This window comes from Panthera onca, chromosome B3 (genome assembly GCF_046562875.1).
Source record: "Panthera onca isolate mPanOnc1 chromosome B3, mPanOnc1 haplotype 2, whole genome shotgun sequence".
Lineage (NCBI taxonomy): Eukaryota > Metazoa > Chordata > Mammalia > Carnivora > Felidae > Panthera > Panthera onca.
In genome coordinates this window covers 6197562-6208989 of record NC_138344.1, presented here as the reverse complement: position 1 = coordinate 6208989, position 11428 = coordinate 6197562, and the positions used below count along the sequence as shown (strand labels likewise).

At 44.4% G+C, this 11428-nt stretch overlaps 1 long non-coding RNA gene across 1 annotated transcript; it reads left to right on the top strand.

Moving 5' to 3' along the window:
* The first annotated feature begins 832 nt into the window (after positions 1–832).
* Positions 833–9894, top strand: LOC132668689 (uncharacterized). Its single transcript, XR_009605700.3, has 3 exons — positions 833–1662; positions 4230–4339; positions 8254–9894. It is a non-coding gene; the product is annotated as an uncharacterized LOC132668689 (long non-coding RNA).
* The last annotated feature ends 1534 nt before the right edge of the window (positions 9895–11428 follow it).

Genomic DNA, 11428 nt, shown 5'->3' with positions numbered 1-11428 from the left:
GATAAATGGAGGTTCATAGAAAGACAAGGGAAGGGAATTCTAGGAAAAGGGAGCAGCATGTGCAAAAGCACAGAGGTCATCCATAGGACGTGGAGAGAAAATATTAGAACTTGTATTTATATTCCTTTTTAGTCTCATACTTCTATTTTATAGACATTTAATGGTGGGCCTAACATATTAACATATATTTGTGGTTTATTTTTAATACACATATTCTGAGGTGTACCTCCCCACATTTTTTACTGATGCATAATCCAAATTGTTGCCAAGCCTGGTTTAGGACGGGTTGTATTTGGACATGTAAATGTCCAAGAGGCAATATCTAGTCTTGGAGCTAGACATGGGTGTGGGTCAGGGAGATAGCCTTGGGTGCTGGGTGGGGAGGAAGAGGAAAAGGTTTAGATTGAGTGGAACAGAGCGGGGTGGAGGAGGAAACCAGTGGTTCTCAGCCTGTCTGCTCTTTGAATCACCTAAGGAGCTTTTAAAAAGTACTCACTCCCAACTCCTTTGATTTTATTGGCCTGGAGTGAAGCCCAGGCATCATCCTCTTTCAAGTTCCCCAAGTAATTCCAATTGTAACCAGGAGTTGAGAACCACTGCCCTATAGATCAGGTTTCTTCAAACTTTCGTGCTTGTGCACCCCCTAAAAGGATTCTGGAAAACGACATACTCTCATATTTTTAAATTGATATCTAAATTTTTGGTCACAATCTTTTTTTTTTTAATTTTTTTTAACGTTTTATTTATTTTTGAGACAGGGAGAGACACAGCATGAACAGGGGAGGGTCAGAGAGGGGGAGACACAGAATCTGAAACAGGCTCCAGGCTCTGAGCGGTCAGCACAGAGCATGACGCAGGGCTCGAACTCACGGACCGCGAGATCATGACCCGAGCCGAAGTCGGCCGCTCAACCGACTGAGCCACCCAGGCGCCCCTGGTCACAATCTTTTTAAGTTTATTTTTGTTTATTTTGGGAGAGACAGAGACAGCACAAGGTGGGGAGGGGCAGAGAGAGAGAGAGGGAGGCAGAGAATCCCAAGCAGGCTCTACACTGTCAGTGCAGAGCCCGATGCGGGGCTCCAACTCACAAAACTGTGAGATCGTGACCTGAGCTGAAACTAAGAATTGGATGCTTAACCGACCGAGCCACCCAGGCACCCCCTAAGCATAATTTTAATAGCTGCAAAAATATCATTTCCTGCATGTTGTATATATTTTCTTCAGAACCTCAGAGTTACAAATTTGGTTGATTTCATTTATGGGACAGTTCTGCCATATAAGCGAATTGGCAAAGCCAGAATTCATTGTCAAACCAGTCAACCCAGTTAGACTATCTGTCCAAGGAAAATCTGGATACAGTTTTCACTTCAAACAGATGTATTAATGCATAGGCTGGTGACAACCATCTCACTTCCATATTCTAATTCTAAGCTAAATAGATGCCTCATCACCTAGAATTTGTCCCTTCGATGGAATAAGATGCTTCCCCTTTAATATTTACGGCTGATGTTCAGTGTGCTTTTTCGAAGGGGTCTCTCTCTCAGGAGCGCACACGTTCTAATTGCCCCTTTGTTTATTTAGGTCCCCAGTGGTTTGCACACATCTAGATGATGCACCATGGTCAGACTGGGGTGGAGTGAAAAGTGAACCCTACTTGGAAAGGTAAGTGAGAGGACAAAGGAAAACTGGCTTGATGTTTGATGACAGAGGCAAATACATTCATTAAATAAAATGAAAATAAAATAAAAATAAAATAAAAAAATAAAATAAAGTAAATTTTTTTAACGTTTATTTATTTTTGAGACAGAGAGAGACAGAGCATGAACGGGGGAGGATCAGAGAGAGAGGGAGACACAGAATCCGAAGCAGGCTCCAGGCCCTGAGCTGTGGGCACGGAGCCCGACGCGGGGCTCGAACTCACGGACCGCGAGATCATGACCTGAGCCGAAGTTGGACGCCCAACCGACTGAGCCACCCAGGCACCCCACAAATAGATTCATTTTAGAAAGGAGGACCTAGGGACACCTTGGTGGCTAAGTCAGTTAAGCGTCTGACTTCGGCTCAGGTCACGATCTCATGGTTTGTGGGTTTGAGCCCCGCATCAAGGTCTGTGCTGATAGCTCGGAGCCTGGAGCCTGCTTTGGATTCTGTATCTCCCTCTCTCTCTGCCTTTCCTCCACTCGTGCTCTGTCTCTCTCTGTCTCTCAAAAAAAAATAAATAAACATTAAAAAAAGTTTAAAAAATAAAATAAAGAAAGGAGGACCTAGGGAGGTTGAGGATCTAGAAAGTGGTATCTTTAAAATTGTTCATGGTAAAAAACAAACAAACAAACAAAAAAAAAAAACAAAAAAAAATTGTTCATGGTAGATCCATACATATATGGTATAGAATTGCTTCTGCAATTCTGTGGGGAACACAAAGTTTTTATGCCTACTCCCAAGGGGAAAAAAAGTGAGCTCTGATCCCTTCCTCATGCCATAAACATTAGTTCAAGATGGACCACAGACCTAAATGTGAAAACTAAACCAATAAAGCTTCTGGAAGTAAACACAGGAGGGAATCTTCACAAACAGGCAAAGATCTTATGAGCAGGACATAAAAAGCACTTTTTTAATTGGTAAATTGGACTTCATTAAAATAAAAACCTCTGTTTATCAAAAAATGCCATTAAGAGAGTAAAAGAGCAAGAGAAGACTTTCACAATATATACATTAGACAAAGGACTTGTGTCCTTAATATGTAAAGATCTCTTTCAAATCAATAAGAAAAGGAAAACCAAACAAACAAAAATGTGGGCAACAGTCTTGAAAAAGAGGCTATTTAAAGGGCTTGTAAGCATATGACAGGGCTCTCAACACAATTCGTCCTCAGGGAAACGCAAAATAAAACCTCAATGAGATTCTATAATACTCATCAGAATGACTCAAATTGAAGCAATCAGCAATAAGAAAAGCTGTCAAGGATGTGGAGCATCGGGAGCGCTCATGCCTTGCCTGAGGGGAGAGTAAATCAGTCAAAAGAAAACATACCCCTACTCTTTGTCTCGAAATTCCACTCCTAGGCATATATCCAAAGTGAGGGGGTAGCTGCAGTTCAGTCAGTGTGTGGCCAATAAGGGAGTATGTTGTTGCAGAGAATTTAGGACAGTAATGAAAATGACTAAAAGTCAGTCTGTTTTGGGGGATCCTGGCGGGCTCAGTCAGTAGACCATGGGACTCTTGATCTCAGGATCATGAGTTTGAACTCCACGTTGGGGGTGGAGTTTACTTAAAAAAAAAAAAAAGTCAATCTGCTTTTTATTATCTGTGCACCAGGACCAGCAATGCCAAAAGATGATAAAATGTGCCCCCCCCCCACATCTTTTTTGGTCTAAGTTCTAAACAATTGCTATAATTACCATTATTTGTTTGTTTATTTTTGAGAGAGAGAGAGAGAGAGAGAGAGAGAGAGAAACCACACGTGGGGGAGGGGCAGAGAGAGAGGGAAAGAGAGAGAATCCCAAGCAGGCTCCAGGCTGTCAGCGTGGAGCCCAATGTGGGGCTCAAACCCACAAAACCATGAGATCATGACCTGAGCTGAAGTCCGATGCTTCACTGACGGCACCACTGAGTTTTAAAAATGGTCTCAAATTAACATATTCACAGTATGTAAATGAATGCTTTTGTAAGCATTGCATTCTTTGTGGAAGTTGATTTAGAGGATGTCTGGTTATGCACTTGGCCCCCGAGACACATGGGCTTTGTGCATTTATGTATTTATTTAATGACACTTTTTCTTTTGATTGTGGTCAAATATATGCAATCTACAATTTGCCATTGAAAACCAAAACTGTGTTTGAACGTACAATTCAGCGACATTAATTACATTCACACTGTTGTGCAACCATCAATCACCATCCTCCACCTCCAGATTTTTTCATCTTCCCAAACGGAAGCTCTACCCATGAAACACTAACCCCCCACCTCCCCTCCCCCTGTCCCTTGGTAACCTCTCATATACTGTCTCTATGACCTTGTTGACTCGAGGTACCTGGTATAAGAGGAATCCTACAGGATTGGTCCCCTTGTGTCTGGTTGATTTCACTTGGTACAAAGTTTTTCAGGTTCCTCCATGTTGTCACATGGATGATGACTTTATTCCTTTTTATGGCTGAGTCATATTCCATTGTACCTGCATTCATTTTGAGGATAATTTTCCTAAAGGTTTGGAACCATTCAATCCTTTTCAGATTACAGTTCCAGTCTCCAGTCCCCATGGTATGACAGACTCCTGCACTTGACTGTGTATTTGAAATAAGGGTAGCAGCATGATTTTAAAGACAAAGAAGCAGAAACTAAGGTACTTTAGTTCTTTCATTTTATGGGATTACTGGCATTTTTGTGTTTAAAATTGAGAACAGTAAAACAGAGTATAAACTGATAAAAGTTTTGGTCTTCTTTTTAAAAAGTTAACACACTTTAGGAAAGAGCCGAAATGTCCATCGACAGATGAATGGGTAAAGAAGACGTGGTATATATATATATATATATATATATATATATATATATATATATACACACACACACACACACACACACACACACACACAATGGAATATTACTCAAAAAGAATGAAATCTTGCCATTTGCAACAGCGTGGATGGAACTAGAGCATATTATGCTAAGCAAAATTAGTCAAGAGAGAGACAAATATCACATGACTTTCCTCATATGTGGAACTTAAGATACAAAACAGGTGAACATAAGGGAAGGGAAGCAAAACTAATATAACAACTGGGGCAAAACACAAGAGACTCTTGAATACAGAGAACAAACTGAGGGTTTCTGGAGGGGCTGTGGGTGGTGGGATGGGCTAAATGGGCAAGGGGCATTGAGGAGGGCATTGAGGAAGGGATGGATGAGTCAATGATTTCTAGTCCAGAAATCATTACTGCACTATATGCTAACTAACTTGGATGTAAATTTTAAAAATAATCATAATAAAAAATAAATAATTAAAAAGTTAACATATTTTAAAAGTATTAATCCTTTTTTGGATATGGTAATATTTTCTTTTCATTTTTTTGCCAGTGTGATTACATGTACATGAAGTACAATAAAATAAAATATCACTGTCTCCTTTCTTGCCATTATTATTAGTATTATTAATTTCATTATTATTGCTGAAAGCAATTTTGCTGTATCGAGGGCTGGGAGCATTACAGAGGATCTATTCCATGGGGCACCTGAGTGGCTCAGTTGGTTGAGCATCTGACTCTTGATTTCAGCTCAGGTCATGATCCCTGGGTTGTGGGATCGAGCCCCACATCGGGCTGTGTGCTGAGCATGAAGCCTGCTTAAGATTCTCTCTCTCTCTCTGTCTCTCTCTCTCTCTCTCCCTGTCTATCTCTTCCTCTGCCCCCTCCCCTATTCCCACTTGCTGTCTTCCTAAAAAAAAAAAAAAAAAAATTCATTCCAAGTGTCAGATACTCTAGGTTCACCACTGGATATACTCCAGAGAAATGAGCGTAAATGTCCACCAAAGACAAGAATGTTCAGAGCAACTTTATTCACAAAAATGTCAAACTGTAGATAACTCAAATGCCCATCACTCAGGGAATAGATAAACAAGTTGCGGATTTTTCACACAATGGAATACTGTGCAGAAATAAAAACTCAGTAATTACTGACACATGCAGTCAACCTGGATGGCTCTCACAAACAAATGAAAGAAGTCAGGAGCCAGAGTACGTGCTCTACGACTCCATTTACATACATTTTGAAGACAGGCAAAGATTTTTTAAGGTTTTATCTAAATTCCTGTTAGCACACAGTGCGAGTGATTCAACGGTTCCCGTACATCACCCCATGCTCATCGCGACAAGTGCCCTCTGTAGTCCCCATCCCGTTTCCCCCATCCCCCACCCCCCTCCCCTCACGTAACCAGCAGTTTGTTCTCTATAGTTAAGAATCTGTTTCTTGGTTTGCCGTTCTCTCTCTTTTGTTCCCCTTTGCTCATTTGTTTTGTTCCTTAAATTCCACATATGAGTGAAATCACATGGTATATGTCTTTCTCTGACTGACTTATTTTGCCTAGCATAACACTCTAGCTCCACCCATGTTGTTGCAAATGGCAAGATTTCATTCTTTTTATGGCTAAATAAAAAAAATATATATAATATTCCACATTATACACACACACACACGCACACATATATCATATCTTCTTTATCCATTCATCTATTGATGGATATTTGGGCTGCTTCCAGAATTTGGCTATTGTAAATAATGCGCACACACACACACACACACACACACACACACAGGCGTGCATATATCCCTTCGAATTAGTATTTTTGTAGATACCCAGTAGGGTGATTGCTGGATCATAGGGTAGTTCTATTTTTAACGTTTTGAGGAACCTCCATACTGTTTTCCAGAGTGGCTGCACCAGTTTGCATTCCCACCAACAGTGCACGAGGGTTCCCCTTTCTCCACATCCACGCCAACACCTGTTGTTTGTGGTGTTGTTGATTTTAGCTATTCTGACAGGTGTGAGGTGACCTCTCAGTGTGGTTTTGATTTGCATTTCCCTGATGATGAGTGGTGTTGAGCATCTTTTCGTGTGTCTGTTGGTCATCCACATGTCTTCTTTGGAGAAATGTCTGTTCATGTCTTCTGCCCATTTTTTTTTTTTTTTAAGTTTATCTTTGAGAGAGAGAGAGTGTGTGCGTGCATGAGTAGGCAGGGAAGGGGGAGAGAGAGAGGGAGACAGAGAACCTCAAGCGTGCCCATTTTTTAATTGAATTATTCATTTTTGGGATGTTGAGTTTCGTAAGTTCTTTATGTATTTTGGATATTAACCCTTGATCAGGTATGTCATTTGCAAATATCTTCTCCCATTCTGTAGGTTGCCTTTTAGTTTTGTCGATTGTTTCCTTTGCTGTGTAAAGACAGGCAAATTTCATTGATGGTGAAAAAAGTCAGGGGAATGGTTATGTTGGCGAGGGGGAGGCAGTTATGGATTGGGGGTGGTGAGTACTCGGATGTATATAATTCTAAAAAGTTATCAGGCTTTACATTTAGGATTAATATATTTCACTGTACATAAATTATTCCTTAGTACAGAAGAAAAAAAATGTAAGCTCCAAAGGGCAGAGATTTTTGTCTGGCTCAACTCTATCCTCAGAGATTAGAGCAGGGCCGGCATATGGCAGCACACAGGAAGTACTGAATGAATGAATGAACTTGAGATTGCTCTTAGCACACCATCATGTAAGTCTCACAAGGTGACGTTTATGGATCTGTCTCCCTTGTTGGTTTCTGGCCTTGGGGATCTGGGACCTGGTGGAGGGGCCATGAGCAGTGAGGCTGGTCTGTGCCTGGGGTTGGGACAGTTTGAAGACCTGGGTACATTCCTCTACCCCCAACTCCCTTTAGGGGAGATTAAGGTGGGCTGGTCTCTGGAGCTGCAGAGCATTCAGGATGCACTCAAGGACTTTGAGATGGGCCACCAGTGATAATAGAATAAAGGAAGGAGAGAAATAAAGGCCCTAAAGTCTTTCACGTTCCCCAACCTTAGATCATACTGTAGACACTGCTTCAGCCCAGGGTCCCTCTGTCTGGCTCGGGTGGGAGATCTGCCCCGGACAACTCTCCCAGATGTTTTTGCATCCTTCTCCATGGTGGATGCTCCCTTCTGATTGCCTCCAGCAGCTTCCCTGCCTCTCTCTCTCTCTCTCTCTCTCCTTTTTTGAGTAGAATTTATTACAATCTTATTTATTTTTTTTAATGTTTTGTTAATTTTTTGAGAGAGAGAGAGAGTACGAGCAGAGGAGGGGCAGAGAGAGAGGGAGACACAGAACCTGAAGCAGGCTCCAGGCTCCGAGCCGTCAGCACAGAGACCGATGCGGGGCTCAAACTCACAAGCTGCAAGATCATGGCCTGAGCTGAAGTCGGACGCTTACCTGATTGAACCACCCAGGTGCCCCTGCAATTTTATTTCTTATCACACAACCGTGCATATTTATTTGTTCTCCTTTCTTTAAACAGTTCAATGGGTCTCTTTCCTCTCTCTTGCTCCAAACCTCTTATCCCGATCTCCAGCTCCCATGTCTGGAGTCACTTTCAAAGGTGACTCATCCTGAAACCAACCTCCCTTATACCTGTGTTCCCATGAAACACCTTTCAAAACCAAGAGAAACATGGGGAGGGCAGTGGCTTTATCCACAAGGGCTAATAACCCCCCCGCCCCCCAATTGGGTCTTTTAACAGCTTATAATCCAAACATGGCAGGTGGATCGGTGTGCCCAGGAGGGGCCCTTGGCAGAAGTGAGAGCAGTGAGAAAGATCTCTGAACACCTTCCTGCTCCCTCCCATCTCGGCTTAATGTGGCTCCAGGAGCTGAGCAGTGACAGAGACATACCTAATCACACCTGTCCAGCACATAAAGAGCTGTTTGCCAACAGAGCGAGAAGACAAGATTTTAATCTTCATTTTTTAAATCCTTGGGGATAAAGCAAATGACCCTGGATTAAAAGCAGCAGGAAGGATCTGGGCTCCAAATCAGAGAAGAATTGCCAAACCGGCAGTGAGAACGCGGAACTTGGGCATGACCCGGCAGGAGCGGTGGGACAAGCCCCTACTGGGAAGTCCTGAGCACAAAGGCAATTCCTGAGTCAGCTGGATTTATGGGCCGAGCCTAACCCTGGAGGGATGGCCGGGCCAGGTGAGCTATATTGCCAGGGAGTCGGTGACACGAAGCGTCTAGGGAGTCTGTCCCCACCAAGGAGGGCTTCTGGGCAGGGCTGGTCCTGTGGAGGCCGGTTAGGAAACTGAAGCAACAACAGATTTGCCCAGGAGGGTTGACTCTTGTCCATTTTCTTTCCTGACCAGCTCCTCTGAATCTGTCAGGATTCAGCACAGGTATTACCTGCTCCAGACAGCTTTCCCTCAGGGCTCTGAGCACAAGGCACCCTGGACCCAGCTGTTTCCCTCTCCAGACCACAGATCCCTTGAGGGGCAACAGTGGGTGATTCATCATCGTGTCTCTCTTGCCTGACAGGGGCTCAGCGATGTGGAGGGAAAGAGGAAGGTATGGAGGGAAAGACAATGGGAGGAGGGAGAGAGGAAGGAAGAGAGAGGTGGGGAAGGAGGAGTGAGAAGGAAGGATGGAGGGGGTAGTGGAAGAAGGAGAAAGGAAGGGAAGAGGGTAGGAGGCAGGGACTTCTGTGCCCAGAACTTACACAGGCACCCAAAGCTCACCCCTGCTCCATAGACAGTGGTTCGTCCATAGCAACAATCCCCCAGGCTTCCCGGCAGCTGGGACCGGGGCTGCTCCGAGGTCCCTCCCTGCACCCCCAGGCCCAGCCCAGGGAGAGAGGCCCCCCAAGCCGGTGGTTGCTGAGCGTCAGAGCTGGGGCTTGCCATGGCACAGGTTACAATGGGGTTTATGGGTGAGGGCGGCCCAGCTCTGGGGGCCGAGGGGAGAGTTCAGTGGTGGTGATTGCTATTAGATGTAGTTCTTGTTTGTTTAAAAAAAAATTGTTTTTAATGTTTATTTATTTTTGAGAGAAAGAGCACGAGTCAGGGAAGGGCAGAGAGAGAGGGAGACACAGAATCTGAAGCAGGCTCCAGGCTCTGCTCTGTCAGCACGGAGCCCGACACGGGGCTTGAACTCACGAACCGTGAGATCACGACCTGAGCAGAACTCGGACGCTTTACTGACTGAGCCAGGCGCCCCAAGCCCTTGTTCATTTCTACTAGATTCACGTAATTTCCGCGCTGTATTCTTACGGGGAAATGTGCTTTCACTTAATTTAATGTTTTCATAAGGTGACAATAGCAGTCTTGTTCTTTCTGAATATAAAGGAAAGAAAGCGCATTATGGCAAATAGAAACAAAGGAAAGAATACAAACATGACCTGAAATCCCAGAGATAACCGTTGTCAACATTTCGTTGCACGTCATTCTAGAATGTATATGTATGTGTGTGTGTGTGTGTGTGTGTGTGTGTGTGTTAACATGTTTCAATATAGAAAATATTTTTTGAAACAAACAAAACTGGAATCACACTGTACGTAATGTTTTGTAACCTGCTCTTTTCCACTCAGTAATGCCTTATGAACACTCTTCCCTACCAGCAAATGCAGTTTCGCATCATTTTGATGGCTGCCGGTATTTTAAGTGAATGAAGGTACCATAATTCACTTATTTTACCTCTTTGAACATTTAGGATCCCCCCCCCCAGTTTTTTACTGTTAAAAAACAACTTTGGGGGGGCACCTGGGTGGCTCAGTCGGTTGAGTGGCCGACTTCGGCTCAGGTCATGATCTCGCGGTCCGTGAGTTCGAGCCCCGCGTCGGGCTCTGTGCTGACAGCTCAGAGCCTGAAGCCTGCTTCAGATTCTGTGTCTCCCTCTCTCTGACCCTCCCCCGTTCATACTCTGTCTCTCTCTGTGTCAAAAATAAATAAACGTTAAAAAAAAAATTAAAAAAAAAAAAAAACAACTTTGGGGAAGGTGCAACAGCCCTCACAGTGTCATTTTTAAAACACACAGACACTGGGTGGCTCAGTCTGTTGGGTGTCCGACTCTTGATCTTGGCTCAGGTCATGGTCTCATGGTTCCTGAGTTCAAGCCCTGCATTGGGCTTCTGCACTGACGGCAGAGAGCAGGACGTGGGGCTTGAATGCACAAACCGTGAGATCATGACCTAGGCTGAAGTAGGATGCTCAATGGACTGAGTCACTCAGGAGCCCCAAGATATAATTTTTATTTTTTTCCCAAAATATAATTTTTAATTAAAAAATTTTTTTAATGTTTATTTACTTCTGAGAGAGAGAGAGAGAGAGCGAGTGCGGGAGGGGCCAAGAGAGAGGGAGACAGAATCTGAAGCATGCTCCAGGCTCTGAGGTGTCAGCACAGAGCCTGACGTGGGGCTCAAACTCACAAACTGTGAGATCATGACCTGAGCCAAAGTTGGATGCCTCACCTACTGAGCCACCAGGGTGCTAGGGATCCCTTACTGTTCAGGCACCGAGGGAGGCTCTGGAGGGGAGAAGGAGCAGTGAACAGGACCCACCCACTTCTTCCCCTCCTGACAGGCTTCATGGAGAAGCAAAGGAGACGCTCACGCCTTCAGTAAAGAGGGCACGCGGGGTCCCTAAGAGCCAGCCTTCTCCCCGCTTCTGTGGTCCTGAGCAGCCGCTGTGGGTAAGCAGTTCCTGGGCGCTGGTTCTGTGTGGCGCACGCCCGGAAAATGGGAAGATGCTTCTCTCAGACAGACCAACTTGTTGGAATCCCCTGCCTCGTCCAGAGTCACCCGGCCCTCCCTGTGCTACACCGCACAGCACACACCTGCCCCCCACACCGGTCAGGCACACGGTGTTTGTACTCCCGTTCTGGAACTCAGGCAAGTTTCACAGTTGTTTTCAGGAGGCTGGAAAAGAG